The 19655-nt window shown below is 38.4% G+C and overlaps 1 protein-coding gene across 1 annotated transcript in view; it reads right to left on the bottom strand.

Annotated features, from left to right (window-relative positions):
• Positions 1 to 19655, bottom strand: part of CILK1 (ciliogenesis associated kinase 1) — a 1332417-nt gene that overhangs the window by 1088744 nt on the left and 224018 nt on the right. The window contains exon 2 of the mRNA XM_044064111.1: positions 4920 to 4994. The gene's annotated coding sequence lies outside the window, so the exon portion shown is untranslated. The remainder of the gene's footprint in view (positions 1 to 4919; positions 4995 to 19655) is intronic.

Here is a 19655-nt window from a genome sequence, read left to right as displayed (position 1 = left end):
ATGTGATATAGAATGTTTGTAGTTGGGGACATTAATAAGGTTCGTTTTCTTTTACATAAATGTACATTTGTCTGTGTCTTAAGTGATAATTCAATAAAGGTGTTTAAAAAGGGGGATACTTAGTGGGCCAACATACAAAGAAATAATGGGAGGACATATGTACAGCTTCCCAGTATGCAACAAAGTCCAGAAGGTTTAGGATTTTTGCTTAGCAGTGTTTGCATAGCTATTTGTATGCCCCCAAACAGATTTTATTGCATTTTTATTCAGGTAGACAGCAAACAACAGCAAGTGTGATGGGAAAGTGAAAGATAACAGAGAACATGGTTTTTTTCTTTTTTTTTTTTTTGGAAATGTAATGGGTTAGTGGATTTTAAAAATCCTTACACAGTCTCATCTGTGCCAGAAATATTGACAGTGCAAATTGTTACAAGTAAAGAAATAATGCTTTTGTGCTTGGATATAGATCTAAACTGCCTAGACATAGTAAGGAATTACTACGTTTAATGCTATGCTACGAAAAGGTTATGCACGGTCACTGGGAGATTTTATTAAGAAGAGAGTACTGGCAAATCACAGCTAAGCAGATGACATCTAGATTTACCTCTCCTTTCCAAAGAAAGATATGACATGTGTGAATTCCCTTGCGGACCTAACTTGAAGCCATTCATTTATGCATGCCCAATAAATGGTTGAAATTGAGCAGTTCCAGAACAGAGGCTATGGCAGTTCATGCTACTGTAAACGACTGGTGCCTTCCCTTCTTTCCAAATTTTATTTTTTCTGATGGGAATAAGCTTGAGTTTGATGAAAGAGTGCATAACTTATATGTCACTGTGAATCAACTGTCAGGCATTGTTAAATCATCATGTTTCCATCCTCAAAATATATCCAAGATTAAACACTTCTTATCTCAAGGTGATCTTTTTGGATAGTTCATGCCCTGGTCTCTTCACAGTTGGATTACTGCAATGCCTTTCACCTTGTACTTCCTAACATTGATCTTGACCACCTGTAGCTGATAGAAACCTGTCTGCACAGTTTTGTATCAGCCAACATCTTACTCCTGCTCTGTAGGATCTACACTGGATATCAGTTAGATTCAAGAACAAGTATATGGTCATGGTGTTGGCTATATGACTTGAGTCCTCCTGGCTGAAAGAGTTAGTGATGCCATACAGACATACTAGGGCCCTATTCGGGAGCTGTTGCTGGTTCCACTGCTGTGGCTCGAGACTTATGGAGGGCAAGCTTTTGCTTATTAGGCTCACCACCTGTGAAATCTACTACCCCAGTGGCTTCAAGAGTGGAGAGCAATAGCTAGCTTCTGCAGTTCTTTTAAGTACGACTTCATTCATAGGGTCATAGGTTAGTACTAGGCTAACTGCCCTTGTGGACCATTTTAAGCTTAGCCATCTCCCACATGTGAGAGTCAAACCCTGCACCTTGTGTCCATAAGATGAACACCTTAACCATTATTCCACATTCTATCCCTTCATATGTGATACAATAATGTGAGGGTTTAACTCATGCATGGTGCACATGGTCCTATGCTGGAGGCTGAGCCATAATCAAATTTTAACTCACTTGTTCTCCCCCTTTTTCCACTCCTTAAACATAAAGCTTCAGTCATGACCAGCATTTACAATCCATTATTATTGCAATATTACAGTTTTACAGTTACCCGCTTGTAGAACCATTGAGTATTCACTCTATTATAATTGCTATCAACTTATAAAAAACTTTCCTGGGTTTCTCCCCCAACCAAATTATTATTTACAATATTTGCCCATCACCTTACTTTCATTTGACATTCATAGTTTTGTTTTAGTTAATGCTTTGTAGTGAAGCTTCTTTTATTTGTATTGCTTATTGTAAATGGTGTTATATGCTAGATACCTACAGCTGAAGTACACTGCACCCTGCTGTTTCCTATTCTTAAAATGCTGACTTTTCAGCCCTTGTTTCCTTACTCAGTTTTCTTACTTATATGTACAAAGATCTACTTTAAGATCCTGAATCATATAATACAAAAGACAAAAAAAAAAAAAACTAAAAGACATGAAATACTGAAACAAAAAAAAAACATGAAAGATAACATCCTAGAACATTAACACCATGAAAATTGACAATTTTAAACAAATTCAAATATCATATTTTTGCAAGGTGGCAAGCCCAGTTGCATCCAGTATCCAACTAGTAATACTTCCAATTTTGAGGTTATACAAGTTTGGAGAAAGAGTACTGGGAAAAAAAATCTTTCTCTGACCATGCACAACCCCTGACTTTATTCTAGTACTTCCATAGATAGTGTGGAGCTGGAGCCCTCACAACAGACATGCAAGAGATGCTATTCCTGCAGAAAATGCACATTATTCAAAATTAAAACTGATTTTGAGATGGCCAAATTACTTTATTTTAGGTCATCACTTTTCGGGCTCGAGTATCTGCAGACAAAAAAAGTCCAGAATCACAGAATCATGCAAGTCTCATGGCTATACAATGTAGTCAAGCAATTACTGCCCCTTGTAAAAGGATGAATACATACATGGGCATGTGACCAGTCCTTACAGATCAAGGAAATATAAGGTCAGTAGGTAAGGAAAACATGAATATTAGCACTATGGCTATTCATGGTAATGAGATGTGTAGGTCATTATGTCAAAGTTAGATACAGACATTTACAGTATGCCAAAGCAAGATTAATTTACAGAAACCCATTCTGGTGATGCTTACCTGCAGGAAGCAATCTTCTCAAAAATGTGTTTCAGAAACAGTAGCTACAAAATAATGTATTGCTTTCTGTATGTTTCTGAAGGACAGATATACACCAACCCCCGTATGCAGGAGACTACATCCTAAAACACAAGTCATCTGCATAATGGACAACTTTCTCCCATTGCAGGTCTCTCTTACGCACGCGCACACACACGGGCACACTCTTATTTTGGCCATCACTTTTGCATAATGGAAAAGTTTTACTACTTTCAGTGAAAGCAATTCCTCTGCATTTAAAAGGAGTTCAAGTTCATTCTGATAAGGTGGTAGATTATACTGCTGACCTGTATACAGAAATACATATACTGCTGACCTGTATACAGAAATACACAACGGCAATTCCTATAACAGGGTGTCGTCCAAACTCTTCATACTTTATCATTGCCTTTAATGCTGAGCAAAACTGGGAAGTGTTAATAAAAAAAACTCACAGTATATAAAATTACACTGGGATCTGTTTAAAAAAAAAGGCTCATAGTATATAAAATTATCTTGGTCAGGTCTTCTTGTCTGCTACAAACATAGATTTCAGGAAAATAAGTTGCTTCAAATATTGCAACTCAACCACTGTATTGACTAATAAAGCTGTACATAATTATGATAATTTTGTTTTGTGGGTCCCCTTTTAGCAAACCTTAACTAGCATAATGTTAAATATGTAAGAATTCAGTTTGTGATACTGACGACTCAGGTTCTGGAAGTATCTCTTATGCCAGAGGACTATTTGGGGTCTGAATAGGTTTGAGCACTTTGACGTCAGCTGAAGGACAGGTACTAGTGCATGTTTAACTAACAAGACTCCAAATGTTCTCAGGATGCAAAAATGAGGCCCATGTACAGCAAATGTGCATATGTTCTGGTGATGCAGTTACACGTTTTCTTGTGGTTACTTTTCAGTATAGCCATGGCACATCCAAGCAATAACTACACTGAAACACAGCTGTATTAGGATGTGTGACAACAGGTACTTTACAGTAATATATGACAGCTTAGAAATTTGTGCTACAAGGATTACGTAAAGTAAATGGAAATATTTGACTTGATTGCCATACGGGGCCCTTAATTAATCCTGTATCCTACTGTTAATCCCAACCTCTCTCAACAGTTATTCTTTGAGAATTAGTAAAAAAGCAATTGAAAATTTCCCAAGCAGAATCATGAGAGGCTCTACCTTTAATGCCCACCACTGTCTCTTTCCACCACCTGTTATTTTTTTGAAAATAAAAAAAAAACTTTTTTTTTTTTTTTAAAAATCCCAAGGAGCATCATGAGAGGATCTACCAGTCTCCTTGCTAACTTCCCTCACCAATACAGCTTCTTTCTTCCCCAAATGGTTGGGCTGCCCAGAAACAAGGTTACACCTGGGCATCTTTTCAAGATGCATGTATATGAATATGTCAGCATCAGGGATATAAAAAAAAAAAAACATTCAAACATTAAACACATACATCTCAACCTCTTGGTGAAAAAAGTCTGAACACAGACAAAAATAATTGGGGGGGTGGGGTGGCAAAATCAGAAAAAGTTTAAAAATGCTTTTTTTTAAACTTGGAAAAAAGCAAAACAATAGGTTATGAATTAGCAGACATTTGCTGAATGATATGAAGTCTGGTACTCCAATGTCATTATTTAGTGACTTCAGTCCTCAGTGATTTGCCAGAAAGCCCTAAAATTTTATGAGTAACAGACAGAAAATATGAGGTAAAAAACTGGACAGTCTGAAAAAATTCTGGACAGTCGAGAGGTGTGATTGTACACCAAGTTAAATGTTGCTTGCCCAATCAAATACACAACCTATGACCTCCACCAAGCTTTCTTGCATGTTGCATGGTTACCTGCACATTGACAAGCAGCGGACCTTCAGCACTTCCTGGTATTTATTAATAAGTATAGGAGTAGCCATCATCAGTCACAACTTCCACCAAAACACCATCACAGTAAGAATGGAGAATGAGTTTTCACAAGGCAAGTAACTACTGATTAGAATGTGGTCTTCTGGATCATGACCCACCAGATACAAGAGGCAAGGAATAGCAAAGATCCCTCCTCAAATTATAATTCCCTTCCCATGCTTCTGGAAAACTTAGCATTCCTCTCATAATCATATCCACCAGTTGCTGGAAAAGTATTTCTCTCCTTACCTCTATCAGAACTTTTCATGTAGTGGATCACAAATCTTCAGCTGCTTGTCCAATTGCATTCTTCTAAATAGACAACTATTAAAAAGAAAAAAAAAAAATCACAAAACAAAATTCAGTAAATACCAGTTCCCCATTTTAAGGGGGTTTTCAAGTAGACTAACTTGATTCCCACCCCAGTCCCACAAGCTGCTACTTTACAGTATACTTTCCCACCTACAGCATTTAAGCCAAGACTACCAAAGTCTAATGCCTCAGTTAAGCAAAGGACCAGAAAAAACTGCCAAAGTACTTTTCAACACTCACTCCAACTACTAGTTCAGTTATTAGCAGACATTCAGAGAGTCAAGTGATTCTTCATGTCTTGCTTCACATGGATTTGAATGGTGTAGAACTTGAAAGCAACACCAGGATGGAGTTTTAATTAGTGTTTATTTATTACTTACACTGTAATACTCACTCATACATACTTAAGGGGAAAAATAAAAAAATAAAGTCACATACTTGGTAACAAAGTGGATTTTGAACCCTTGACATTCGTGACTGACAGTACAGTTGTGCAAGTAAACAGCAGCTGATGTTTGAATGGACTACCATTGTAACAGCCAAAGCTATATGGCTTGTATCCTAATAAGGATAGGACAGCTGGCCAGCTTCCAAACCTTAAGAACACCTTCCATGCTTCATAACTGCTGAACAGCTCAAGGAGAACAGTATAAATTCACTGGTTAGGGTGCCAAGCATTTCTTACTCAGGAGTAAGGAAGGCTACAGCATTGCGAATTAAGTATGTGCTAGGAGCAAGAGAAAATGGAAAATACCTGTAACCTTGCATAAAACATAAAAAAGGGGAAATACAGCTGGTGTTCTTACTATGATAGAGATCTATTTGAACATCTGCAAAGTACTATGTTCACCCTTAGATCACTGCTGCAGTAGCCTAAGCTATATGGCAGAATACCAGAGTTCTGAAAGAAAGAAAGGAGGAAGAAAGATCATAGTTCAGGCGCCCCTGGAGAATAATCATAACAAAACCTGCTCTATACCAAGAGAAAGTCTAATAGTGCTTGGTGAAAATGTGCACAAATGACCAAATTGCTGCCTCTAGTATATTTATAGAGTCTACTCCTTTCCAAAAGCCACAGGAGTAGCCAAAGCTCTACTAAAGTGGGCCCCTGACTTTGTGTAAAAAGTGTCTTGTTTGGTGAGAATACCAAAAAGGCAATAGCATGCAACAACTATTTAAAAATTCTATTTTGACACTATTTCCTATGAAGGTAAAAAGGAACAAATAGTTTATCAGAATTCCTGAAGGTTTTAGTGTGTTTGTTTGTTTGGATCTGGACAGAAAAAGTACAGTTGTGTACACTTACCATAAATGTAGATGTTTGTGTGTATTCACTGTTGCAGTCATTACATTTGGGTAATCCTGCTGGCAGGTTGCCCTTAGTCGGCCTGAATTCCAAAGTCATGGGTCCTGCGTCGGCCGCTGTTGCCTCTTCCCTGACGTCAGTTCGTCAGGGGTATAAAAGATGCGGCCGACACTATTTTCTTTAGTTTTTCTTGCCCCAGATGCCAGGTGCCCCCTAAAAGGGTAGCCAAAATGTATCTCTTTCTTCCTCTCTTTCTTTATAAATGATCTTCTTTTACCTGTTTCCTCTTCTTATACCCTCATTTCTCCTACATGTTCAATTTTTTTTTCTTCTCCCTTTATAGTTTCCCTCCCACGTTATTGTTGACTTTCTCTTATCCAAATATAACCTTACTTTGAACCTTTTTCATTATGGAACCTATTTGTATTTGTCTTTTTATTTTTGTTAAATTGCTTAATATCTCTGTAAATATTACCTTACTTAGACCATTCTCTTAAATATGTAACCTATATGTATTTTTCTTTTGATTTTGTTAACTGCTAAATATTACTGTATACTGCATTTTAAATGTTTATCTGCTTGGAGCTTTTCTCCCTGAGCCTCCGCTGAAAATGGATATGTATCCAGTCGGACCTTCCCGGTTAACAAATGTAAAATAAATAAAATATATATATATATATATATATATATATATATATATATATATATATATATATACATATATATATACATGTACCAATATAAACGTTACCTTCATCTACAAGCAAATACACCACATAGGTTGTATAAATCAGAGAAGGAAAGTTAGGTTCCATCAAAAGAAAGGGGGATGGCAGGTGGGTAAACCTGGACTGCAACAGTGAATACACTCGAACATCTACATTTATGGTAAGTGTACACAACTGTACTATGTTCTTCATGTTTCACTGTTGCAGTCATTACATTTGGGTAGAGTCCCAAAGCTACGGATGGGAGGGTGGAGCTAAACAGCATTAGGAGCAGCTATGTGGCCCTGCAGAACTGCAGGTGCAAAGCCTGCCCTGGATTTAGAGTAGAGTGGCAGATGATAGTGCTTTGTAAAGGTGTGCACTGAACTCCAAGTAGCAGCCTCTAACATGGCCTTGGTTGGTACTCCCCTGAGAAAGGCTGCTGAAGTGGCTGCAGCTCTGGTTGAATGTGGCCTAATGCCCTTAGGCACTGGCTTGCCATGGAGTAAGTAGCAGAAATGAATACAGTGGCCTATCCACTTTAAAATAGTCTGCTTTGAGATAGCCTTTCCTTGTTATCCTGCAGCATATGCCACTAGTAATTGTTCTGTCTTTCTGAAAACTTTGGTTCTGTCCAAGTAGAATCTAAGCTGTCTGTGTACATCCGAAGAATGCAGAATTCTCTCCACCTTGTTCTGTGGTTTTGCATAAAAGGTTTGCAGATGAATAGTTTGGTTAAGGGCTACACTGGACACCACCTTAAGCATAAATGTTGGGTTTGTCCTCAGAGAGACCCTGTCTGGATAAAAAATGATAAAAGATTCCACAGCCATGAGTGCCTGTAGCTCTGAAACTTGTCTTGCAGAAGTTCTTGCTAGGAGCAGAGCAGAGCTGTTTTCCAAGATAAAAACTTTACATCAGCAGTAGCAGCTGGCTCAAAAGGAGGCAGGGTAAGTTTTTCCAAGACATAATTGAGGTTCCATGCAGGCACTGGTGATCTCCTTGGAGACCTTACATTTTTGGCTCCTCTGAGGTACTGTTTTAATAAGGGATGAGAAAAGATTGGTGGCTCTGTATTGTAATGAGCCGAAACAGCAGAGGCATGAATTTTAATAGATGAAAAAGATAAGCCTTTGTCCAGCATCTCAGTTAAGCATTGCAAAATCTGAGGGATATTTGGCACAGCTGTATCAGTTCCTTGTGCCTGGTTCCAAGCACAGAATCTCTTCCATTTTCCAGCATAAGATTTTCTAGTACTAGGCCTTCTGGCCTCCAAAATGACATCCATCACAGCTTTACTGAAAGGTGTGCTTTGTATGACTACATGACCCGCCATGCTGCCAGGTTTGAAGTCCTGAGTTGGCTATGTAGGATCTGATTGTTTTGCTGGGACAGTAGATGAGGTATTTGAGGCAAGGTCCAAGCTGGGCATTGAGACAAGTTCTTTAAGATTGGAAACCAGTACTGGAGGGGCCAGTTTGGGGCAATCAGTATCATTTTTGACTTCTCCTGTCTGACCTTTAGGAGTACTTTGGGGAGGAGAGGCAGTGGGGGAAAGGTATATACTGATAGGTTTTTTCAGCTGAAAGATAGGGCATCCACTTTCCATGCTTGTCTGTGATAAATCCTTGTGCAGAATCTTTTTAGCTGGGAGTTGTGAGGGGAGGCAAATAGTTCTATGTCCGGGCATCCCCATTTCCTTGTTATCAAGCTGAAGACTTGTGGATCCAGCTGCCACTCATGGGGATCCATGAAGTTTCTGCTTAGTTTGTCTGCCAGAGTATTTTTCCTTCGTGGCAGGAATTGTGCCTGCAGATGTACTTGGTAAGTTAATGCTGTGTCCCACAAAGTCATGGATAGTCTGCAAAGGGGGTAAGAATGCGTGCCCCCCTGCTTGTTTATATACCACATGACCGTGGTGTTGTCTGTCTTTATCAGTAGTTGTCCCGGATGAAGTAGGTCCTTAAAGGCTGTCAGGGCATTCTGAACAGCTAGCATCTCTTTTTGATTGATATGTGTAGATGCATTTGGTTTGAGGACCATGTGCCCTGAATGCATCTTCCTGCCATGTGGGCCCCCCAGGCATAATCTGATGCATCCATTGTTACTGTCTGCCTGGCTGGGGGTAATGTGAATGGCTGTCCCTTGTTTTGGTGACAAGCCTTTGCCCACCATCGAAACTCCTGTTGTAGGCATGGAATGAGAGTAATCATTGTTTCCAGGCTGTGGCAATGTTAAGTCCAAACACGTTTTAGGTACTATTGAAGTTTCCTCATATGCAGTCTTGCATATGGAATTAGTAGGATGCAGGATGCCATGAAGCCCAAAGCCTGCAGAAATTTTCTTGCAGATAACTGGACCTGTGTTGCCAACATTTTGAAATAGGTAGTCAGTTGCCTTTGTTTGTCTGGCGTGAGATAAGCCATCTGGGTAGTTGTATTTAAGCTTGCACCCAGGAATATTATCTCTTGAGAGGGTACTAGTTTTGATTTCTTTTCATTGACTGTGTACCCTAGGGCATGTTAGAAGTCTTTCCACAAATGCCAGATGCTGTAGAAGAATGCCCTTGTTCTCTGCTTGAATTAGACAGTCGTCCAAGTAAGGATATATTTGTATTCCTCTGTCTGTAGAATGCAATTACTGGTGCCAGGCATTTTGTAAAGACACTGGGTGCAGTAGATAAGCCAAAGGGCAGTGCAGAGAATTGGTAATGCACTGAGCCAGCCTTGAATCGGAGGTATCTTCTGCATAATTGTCTGATTGGGACATGCAGGTATGCCTCTTTTAGGTCTCGAGTCACCAGCCAAGTGTTCTTACCCAGCATGGGCAGAAGCTGCTGCAAAGTCATCACCTTGAATTTTGATATATCTAGGAAAGTGTTCAGAATAGATAGGTCCAGTATTGGTCTCCAGGCCTTGTCCTTTCTGGGTACCAAGAACAGTCGAGTAAAATCCTTGTCCCTGCTCTTGCTCTGGTACTTGTTGAATGGCCCCCATGTCCATGAGGGATGAGACTTGTTTTTGTGCCTCTGTCCATTGATTTTTTGGCAGATCTGACCAGCTGTTTGCCTTTGGCAGGGTATGGAAATGGAACTTGTACCCTTGTGACACGATATTTAGAACCCACTTGTCCTGGGTTATAATGTGCCAATTTTGAGAAAAAAAAGTGCTAATTTTCCCCCTAAGGGTGCTGCCAGGAGATAAGTGCTTGGTGTTGGCAGGGGGGAAGTCATGGGACCGTTTCCTGTATGATTGTGAATTGTCTTGTCCAACTTTGGAGGTAGAAGCACCCCATTGCTTTGACCTGTAGGAACCTTGCGCCTTGGTCCTTTGAGGTCTGTCTGACACAGGAAAGGACCAATTATTTGTAGGCCAGTGTCTACTAAACCTAGGTGGCTGTACTTGCAAAATAATCTTTGACAGTTTGCATAGATTTAGCTTTGTCCTCCATTTTCTTTAACATCTCCTCTGCCTTAACACCAAACAAAGTATCATGCTGTAAAGGTGCATCTAATAATTTAACTTTGACATGATCAGGCAGATTTTGTTCCTTTAACCAAGCATGCCTCCTAATTACAGAACCCGTAACTGCGGCACTGCAGGAGGCCCCCAAAGAATCAAAACCACATTGCAAAGTATGCTTTCCAACTTGTTCAGCTGCATGCAATAAATCCTGCATTTCCTTGTTTTATGCACATTCAGAGTTTAATAACATTTTCTGTTTAAGCAATGCCATGACATGTTGCTGATATTTGAGCATATGAAACTGACAGTTTAAGGCCCTTATAGCCAACGTAGCAGATGTGTAAACCTTTTTTCCCCATCTATCCAGTGCCCTAGAATCTCTGTCAGAGGGGGTAGGGTTTTTAGCAGCGGAAGCCTTAACTCCTTTGGAATCCTGTGAAACAGTTTCTGGGTCTGCAGCAGGGTTTTTAAAAAGGAATTTATGAGAGTCAGGAACCCTGTAACATCTGTCAGGCTTAACAGGGGCTGGAGGTAAGGAGTCAGGGGTAAGACTAGACTCCAAAAACACATCTACAATATCTAACACAGGTGGAATGGCTAGTCGCCTGTGTTGAGGTAGTAAAAGGAAATCCCTGAGCCTCTTTTTAGATTCTGAGAAATCTTGGCTCTCCCAGTGGAAATGCTCCCTCATGGTATGCAAGATTTCCCCAAAAGAATAGTCCTCTGGAGGAGAAGCTGAAGGTATAGATTCTTCAGCATCAGAAACCTCATAGGGGGAAAGAGAATATTCCTGATCTGAAGAGGAATCAGAAGAAATAGAAACCTGATCTGAAGATTCATAGTCAGTCTCTTGCCTAGGCCTCTTATCAGGATGGGGATGGGAACCCCCGATCAAGGTAATTAAGTCTTCGGCCAATTTGAGCATCTGTTTTTTGGGCATAGAGGCCTGTCCACGTGGGTCTTGAGTTTGTTTCTTTGCTTTAGAAGGTGCTTTAGTCTTTGCCCTTGAAGCTGAGGTGGGTTTAATGTAAAGATGTTTAGGTCTGAATACACCCTCAGAAGTCGGTGCCTGCTCAGCGGCTCCGGACCCATCTGAAGGAATAGCATCCGAGGCTCCAATACCTTGAGTTTCCAGCAGCATGGCCATCTCCATGTGGGAGTACGTAGTGGCCTGTGACTCTAAAGTAGCGGACGTCAAGGGCTGCGAAAGCACCTCACTGAGAACCGGCGACTGGCTTAGGAGAAGCTTTGTCTGTTTTGGGCATCGGTTGTCTATCTCTCTCCTTTTCTTTGCGTTTTTTGTGAACTCCGGTACTCGGATGGCTATCCGACAACACTTCTGGATAATTAAACCGGCATCCAAAATAGTTTAAAGCAAAATCATACCGACGCTTAAGAGTGCGTTGGTTAAATCTAGCACAAAACTGACAACCAGAAACATTGTGATCAGGGTCTAGGCAAGGAATACAGTAAGAATGAAAGTCCTTATGAGGTATTTGCTTTCCACAAGAAATACAATTATTTACTTTTTCTGACATCGGTCTGGAGCAAGAAAAAAGTTTCCCCAACGGGGTACTTATCTTTATTGAAGACTACAGATTTAAAACTCGAACACAAGAATCTCAGGAGTCGGCCGACCAGCACTTGCGAACTGCTTTTGCTTCGGGCACCGCGCGGCAAGAAAGACTAAAGAAAATGGCGTTGGCCGCATCTTTTATACCCCTGACGACCTGACGTCAGGGAAGAGGCGACAGCGGCCGACGCAGGACCCAAGACTTTGGAATTCAGGCCGACTGAGGGCAACCTGCCAGCAGGATTACCCAAATGTAATGACTGCAACAGTGAAACACGAAGAACATCAGGGAGCTGTACAACTTGGCTCAAGGTAAACTATGAAAGCAATTTAGGAATAAAAAAAGGATGGTTCTTTTCCGTTACCAGGGGAACACTTTAAACGCGATTGCTGACCTCTGAATCCAGTTACTTGTCATGTCTTTTTGGTGTTAATATAACCAGAAGTGTGTAAAAATTATTTTACTTAATATTTTTTTAAAAAGTTATTTTTAAATTTTACACACACCTCGTTAAAAGAGATGTTAAGGTCTTGGATATGAGCTGAACAATCGCGTTTAAAGTGTTTTCTTCTTACGCACCAAACAGAGAAATGAAAAATACGAAATGAAGCAAATCCGAAAAACGTAAGGTTTTCTTTTTTCTTAAAATTGTAATAATATGCTTATATTTGCCCTACATTAAATTGCAATTAACTCCCTCCCTTTAAAGTGTGTTACTGTACATCACCTTCATGCAGCTCTAATGTGTCCACAACTCATGAGTTGATTGGCTATCACAGGCAACACCTCTGTCACTCCCCACACCATTCATTTCACTGGCTTTTTTTTTTTTTTTTGTAAATAACAGTAAGATTCAGAAATAGTGAAGGAAAATAAGGGACACTTAAAAAAAATATTAGTAGCATAAACTTGAGTCATAGGCACATTGAGAGAATGGAACTTCCTAACAACGCTTAATTCCATTGTCAAGGAAACCCTTTGAAAGCAGTAGCTGCTGCTTTTTTAAAAAAAAAAAAAAAACACTTAGTAGAAAACAGCTGTTTCTAGGATTCCAATGGCATCTTCGCAGCTAAAAAGATGCCAAATAAGTGTAATTAAAGAATTTCTGTGTCTGGAGCAAGTAAAAGGCTGCATACTCTTCACAATATGAAGAAATACATTTCTTCTCACTTTTCTGTTATTGGGGCAACACTTTAAACGTGGTTGCTGAGCTCCAAATGCAGTGTATTTTCATGTCTTTTAAGTGTTAATGTAAACATGAGTGTGTATAACATAGTTAAATGGATAATATTTAAAAAAGGAGATGTAACTTCTACATTTTACAGACACGCTTAGATTTACACTAAATTTGGAGCTCAGCAACTGCAGTGTTGCCCCGATAACGGAAAAGTACCAAAAGGATTTCTTCTCAAAGTTATTCTATCCTTATGAAAGACTAGATAAGAATGAATTATAACAGCCTGTTAGTCAGATACTCTTCTTGCAGAAGTTGGAGCAGTAAGTAATACTGTATTCCAAGATAAGAACTTTAAATAAGCCTCATGAGCAAGTTCAAAAGGAAAAAAAGCAATTTTCTTGAAAACAAAATCAAGAAGCCAAGGAGTCAATTGCCTTCTAGGTGGGCAGATATGTACACAGCACCTTTCGAGAACTGTTGCATTTGAGGCAGGACAGTATAGGTAGGATCCATGTGCAGAAAAGCAGAGATGACAGAGTCAAAGTTTAAAAAAAGATTTCTATTAAATTATCACTTAAGACATTAGCAAACATAAAATGCCGCAAAAGAAAAACAAGCCATATTACCATATTACATTTTTTCCATTTATGAACACTGTATTATCACTCTTTCTTTTAACCAGTCCAACATTACACAAAATTGTTGAATTCCTGGCTTCCCTTAAAATTTCACTCCTCCTGAACATTACTCTGCATGTACTGCTCCCACAATTTCCATTTACTTCTATGTAATTTTTCCCTCCTTTTTTAAAGATCCCTCTTCCAGTTCTTTCATCTCTTTTATAATATTCAATCCTTCAGATATAGTTGGTTTAGACTTTGATTTCCATTTTCTAGTATTTTCTAGTAATTGCTTTTTTGGAAGCCAACAAAATTAAACTTACAGCCTTATTTTATCTAGGCAATTCAGATCTTCTCTCTCAGCTCAAAAATCATTTCCTTAGTTCTAGCCATTTGCTCACCCAGTATTTCTGGCAGAATACTCTATAGCTAATTTTTAAAATCTGCCAGTTCATTATACTCCCAAAACATGTTCCCAGTTGCTTCTTTCCTCCCCATTACACTTCCAACTATCCTGCTATCCACCTGAGGAAAAATTATTTGAGGTCTGTTTGGGGTATATAAATACTTATTCAAACACTTCCAAGCAAAAATCTTAAGTAATCTAAAATTTGCTACGCACTTGGAAGCCATACACATGTCCACCCATTGTTCTCTTGTAAATTGTTTTTCCCGTCTCTTACCAATCTTTTCTAACCTCCTCTGTGATTCTTATAGATACCATGAAATATTTTGTGTACTCTGCTAATTACTTCTTTAACAGAAGCTCCCACTCTAGATTCAACTAAAAACTTCACCAGAGCAGATCTTTCACTGTTGCCCTCGCAAATACATTCCTTCAGCTTTTTATTAATTACTGTCCACAAGTTCTCCCGGTTGATAAAATATGCCTAACCCGTAAATGAAACTAAAGGGACAAAAACATTCACTGCTTGTATCTTATTATACAGTTTCTCAGTTTTTATGCCACATTTTGTTTAATCTCTTCCCACATATCCTTATCTGCCACAAAAGAAGCATTTTTAATCCATACTTCTAAACACGATTTTATTATGTCCCAATAAATGTGGGTATTGCTGAACAACTTTCTGTGTGGGAACATTAATTTACAGCTATAGCATTTGTTTCATCTTCATTAACTTTATATCCCAAAAACACCTGAAACTTTCTCAAAATGTTCCACAACAATAAGATGTTGTTTTCTGGAATTATTTAGGTACAAAATATCATCTGCAAATAAAGCCAACTACTCTTGATTACCATACAAAATACATCCTTGCATTTCCGAGTCCTTTATTTTTTTTGAAATTGGTTCTAATAAAGGTGAAAGAGGACATCCTTGTCTCGTTCCACTGTTCAACCACTTATCAGAGAGGAACCTTCCCACTTGAATTCTTATTTCTGAGCCTTCAAATATCCTCCTAATTAACTTTATTATTGTATAATAAGGGAATGCAAATGCATTCACTGTCCTACTTATAAAACCCCAGTTTACTTTGTTGAATGCTTTCTCTGCATCAAAACCCATCAACAAAAGTGGTATTTTCTTACATTCTGCTTCCCTCTGGTTCATCGTTTTATTAAAGTTGTGAAATGTCTGCCTCCCCATCCACAAAAAACACACTGATCCATAGCTATCCATTTTTACAGCAACTCTGCTACTCCTTTAGCTAGTAGAGAAACACTTTATAATCACTGTTTAAAATTGAAATAGGTCTATATGAAGGTGAATCTGATGTGTCTTCACCATCCTTGGGTAATACAGCCATAACAGCTTTCCACCAAGATGTTGGTACTTCTCCTTTTAAAATGCTGTTAAATTAAACAAAACCTCCCAGATCTGTATCACTTCATTCCCTCCTACCTTCAAATGGAATACTATCTACTCCTGGAGGCTTTCTTGAAGCTTGATTTTACATCACTGTTTTTATCTCAACTGTTAGCTGTTGAGCCTCAACTATTTCTAACCATGGCGTGATTAAGGTCTTCCATAAATATTTCCATTAGTGCTCCTTCTTGATCTCCACATTTTTCCACTTTATACAAACTTTCCAAAATACCTCCAATACCTTTACATGTTCTCTGGTTATTGTTCTTGTTATAGGCTCCCTAAGTTTGCCAACAACCTTTCTGACCTTCTATTGTCCAAGTTGTTGTGCTAAGTTTGCCAACAACCCTTCTGACTTTCTATTGTCCAAGTTGTTGTGCTAAATGTTTTTTGTGCTCTGGAGTTCACAAAAAATACTTGCTTAACATCAATCTTTCTAAACTTATGCATCTTATCCAGAAACACCCTTAATTTCTCCTTAGCATTCTGCATCTGCTCCTTTTTTCTTGTTCTGTGATATTCCCCTTACTCTGCAATATTTATTTATTTATTTTATTTATTTTACATTTGTTTACCGGGCTAGTCCAACTGGATACATGTCCATTTTCAGTGGAGGCCCGGGGGTACCTTTATCAGTCCCCCTTAGTAATTCCTATTACCTTTTAAAATGTCCTTTTCTCTTTTACCTCTATCCTATTTTTAAACTCCATTTTGAATTTATCCCACTCAACAGCTGTAACTTCTGAAGACAGTTCTATCTTCTCTAATAGCAATCAAATTTCTACTACTCATTCCTTAAATTCCTCTCTTTTAACAGGTAGGTAGCAAACTGCCAGTATCTCATTTTTACTTCATAACCTTGCACTTGTACCTTAGTTTTTATTGGTGTATGATCTGAAACAATTCCTAACGGTGTGCTGAAGTTTTCAATTAAATGCACATGTTCCTGTGGAATACAATTTCAGTCTAGCCCAGCCCAGTTATGGTACCTTGGAAAATAATAAATACAATTCTGTCAAAGTTTCTACTACTGACAAAAACAAACAGCAGAAGTCAGGCCAGATGAAGAAAAAAAAAACTAGAAGTTTCATGAAGTTTTGTGTATGATACTGAACAAAAGTGCTCAACAATAAATTGTACTTCTTTTGGTTCAAGTTTGAGCAATGCAGGTGAGTACTAGTTTGTTCCTCCGACTGAATTCACATCTTCAAGCTCCAGTTCCCAACTATAAGTAATATTCCATGTGGAAAACCAACTGTTTCTCCCAAACCTTTCTTAAGCTCCATAATAGCAGCTTTTGGCATAATGTCAATACATGCCCGCATAATTTTCCTCCATTGCCAATAGCCGCTTACTACCACAAATCTTCCAGTATTGTCTTTTCCCTCTTCTATCGCTACTGGAGCCCCTCGAGCAATTAGTACAATTGTACTTCACTACATTTGATCTTAGCCAAAAGACTGAGAATCAATATTCTGCTGAATATCCATAATGAAATAATTACTTTCCAAAACTCACATGCTCCATCTTTCCAAATGTGTCTCCTGCAGCACTGCTATCTACACTCTGCATTTCTGAATATAATTCAAGACACTTTCATTTTTGTCTATACATGTAAGACCATTGACGTTCCAAGATTTTATGGATAGTGTAGCCATTATGTTAAAAGGTTACTGTCCCCACCTGTTACGCACAACAGTTTTTTTTTTTATGTATACTTTCAACTCATAGTGTAGGCACACACTGTTTGGCAGGCTGATCTTTTATACTGTTTCTCCTCATCTCCAGGTTTACCCTGGTCACATTTTCCAAGACTTTTTGTTTTAATAAAACCCTCAAAAAAAATAAATAAATGCATTTTAGAACACCTCCACCCCATATTAACTTAGAAACAACACACAAAACTACGCACATCTTCAAAATGATGTTTAGCCCTCTATAAATTATTTTCCTAAATTGACAGCTGCACCCAAAGGCATTACCTAACCTAAAAGTAAGGTTACCCATGCTAAAGTGCATGTTATACAGCCTGTGTTCCTCTCTTATTCCATATAAAGATAGTCAAATGAATGTTTATAAATTTCTCTCAGAACACAAAGTACAAATACCTTCAGGTACAGATTTCTCGACTCCCACTGAACATTTGCTAATGTAAAAAAAAAAACAAGCTATCTTTGCAGACGTAAAAAACTTAGCATTTTTAATGATTTTCATGATTTGGTCTCATTTTCAAAGCTAACTTGCTTACAAAAACACTTGTTTATAACTTAAGCCAGGGGCATTATTCTAGATAACCACCCTTGTAAGAATAAGAGAAATAATTTTAGTTCTACATATATTATAATCAATGTACTTTTATAACCCACCTCACCCCAGCAGCTAAAGATCACAGCCTATTAACATATACTTGCTTTTGTCCAGACCTTCTTTTGTTATATTGTAAAGCCTATGTTTCTTATTGACCTAATTTACCTTTATAACTTTAACACATACAGTCAATGAAGACACCCCACATTTAAAATACCACTAATCACACACACAAAACTGCTTTACTGCACAGCATGTAATTTATATCAGGAAATGTTTTCTTTATATATTGTTAAAAATAAAAAAAATTGTTTTAAATACAGTTGCTCTTTTTCCTTTCAGTGCACATTTGGTGTCCCAGTAAACAGTAATGACAAAAATAGTGTACATGCTTTACAATTCACTCACAAGTTTAACAAAATTAACAAAAGTCCAGTCTTTTTCAGCCTCTTTCTTGCAAAGCCATACTTCATAAACATGACTGATGCTTTATAGTCTCCCATTTATTTACTAATTTCAGTGATGCCAGTTTTCTTCCTGTTCATCCTCATATACCAACAGACTCTGATTCAAGTTTAATGTGCTCTGGAATCTTCTAGCTTGTCTGTGTGTGTGTGTGTGTGTGTGTGTGTGTGTGTGTGTGTGTGTGTGTGTGTGTGTGTGTGTGTGTGTGTGTGTGTGTGTGTGTTTTCTTCTGTCTCAAGCATTTTCCTTTTGAACATTGGAAAAGATTTCATTGGCAAAGTCTCTCTAGGAGCTTTATTGTTAGAAGAATGTAAGGCAGAGTCCCCATTTGGTTGTTAGCTCACTTTTTGCTGGATAAACCTTTTTTATTTTTAACTTCCTCCTTAGCTTGTTCTGCATCTAAAATGTATTTAATTCTCCAGGAATAAAATTCTGAAGCCAGCAGCCGTTAAAAACGGAATAATTAGTACAGCATATGAAATACTGCAGGATAATTACAAGAATCAGAGGAGCTTAGAAAGGATTGGGAAGAGAGACTGGATAAGCAATTCACAAAGAGACAATGGGGGATATATGTATATCTCCCAAATATGCAACAAAGTCTAGAAGATTTAAGATCTTTGCCTGGAAATGTTTACATAGGTATTTCTATACCCCAAGTAGACTCCAAGAATTTTTCCTAAGGTGGATGGCAAATGCTGGAGGTGTGACGGGCAGGAAGGAGGTAGCTGGGAACATATGTTTTAGAGGCGTGATGAGCTGGCAGACATTTGGGATTCCCTGCGGGCCGGTCTGTCGTAGATGCTGGGTGGGCAGACTGGACTAACTGGGGAGATGATTTTGAGTTGTACTACAGAATCGGAATTGCCTAGACATAGTAAAGCCTTGTAGAGTCTAAATTATGGTGGCTGCCAAAAAAGCAATTACTAGAAAATGGAAATCAAAGTCTAGACCAATTTACTAGAAGTAGTGAATATAGTAACACAGATAAAACAATTGGAATGGGGATATTTAGAAAAGGGAAGGAGCAAAACTACATAGAAAAACATGGGAATTGTGGGAAAAATATATGCAAAGCAGGAACGGAATTTAAGAGGCAGGATTTGAATTAGCTATATAATGCTTAACTGACAATGACTAGATTATTGCCAAGTGATTTATAATGTTTACAACTACAGTTGTTTCAATGGTGTCTGTGATGTAAATTGTTTGCAACTAAAGTGAT

The sequence above is a fragment of the Protopterus annectens genome, chromosome 2.part2 (assembly GCF_019279795.1).
Source record: "Protopterus annectens isolate FY-2018-M chromosome 2.part2, PAN1.0, whole genome shotgun sequence".
NCBI classification, from domain to species: domain Eukaryota; kingdom Metazoa; phylum Chordata; order Ceratodontiformes; family Protopteridae; genus Protopterus; species Protopterus annectens.
Note: the sequence above shows the minus strand (reverse complement) of the source record. Positions and strands in the feature narration are given on the sequence as shown.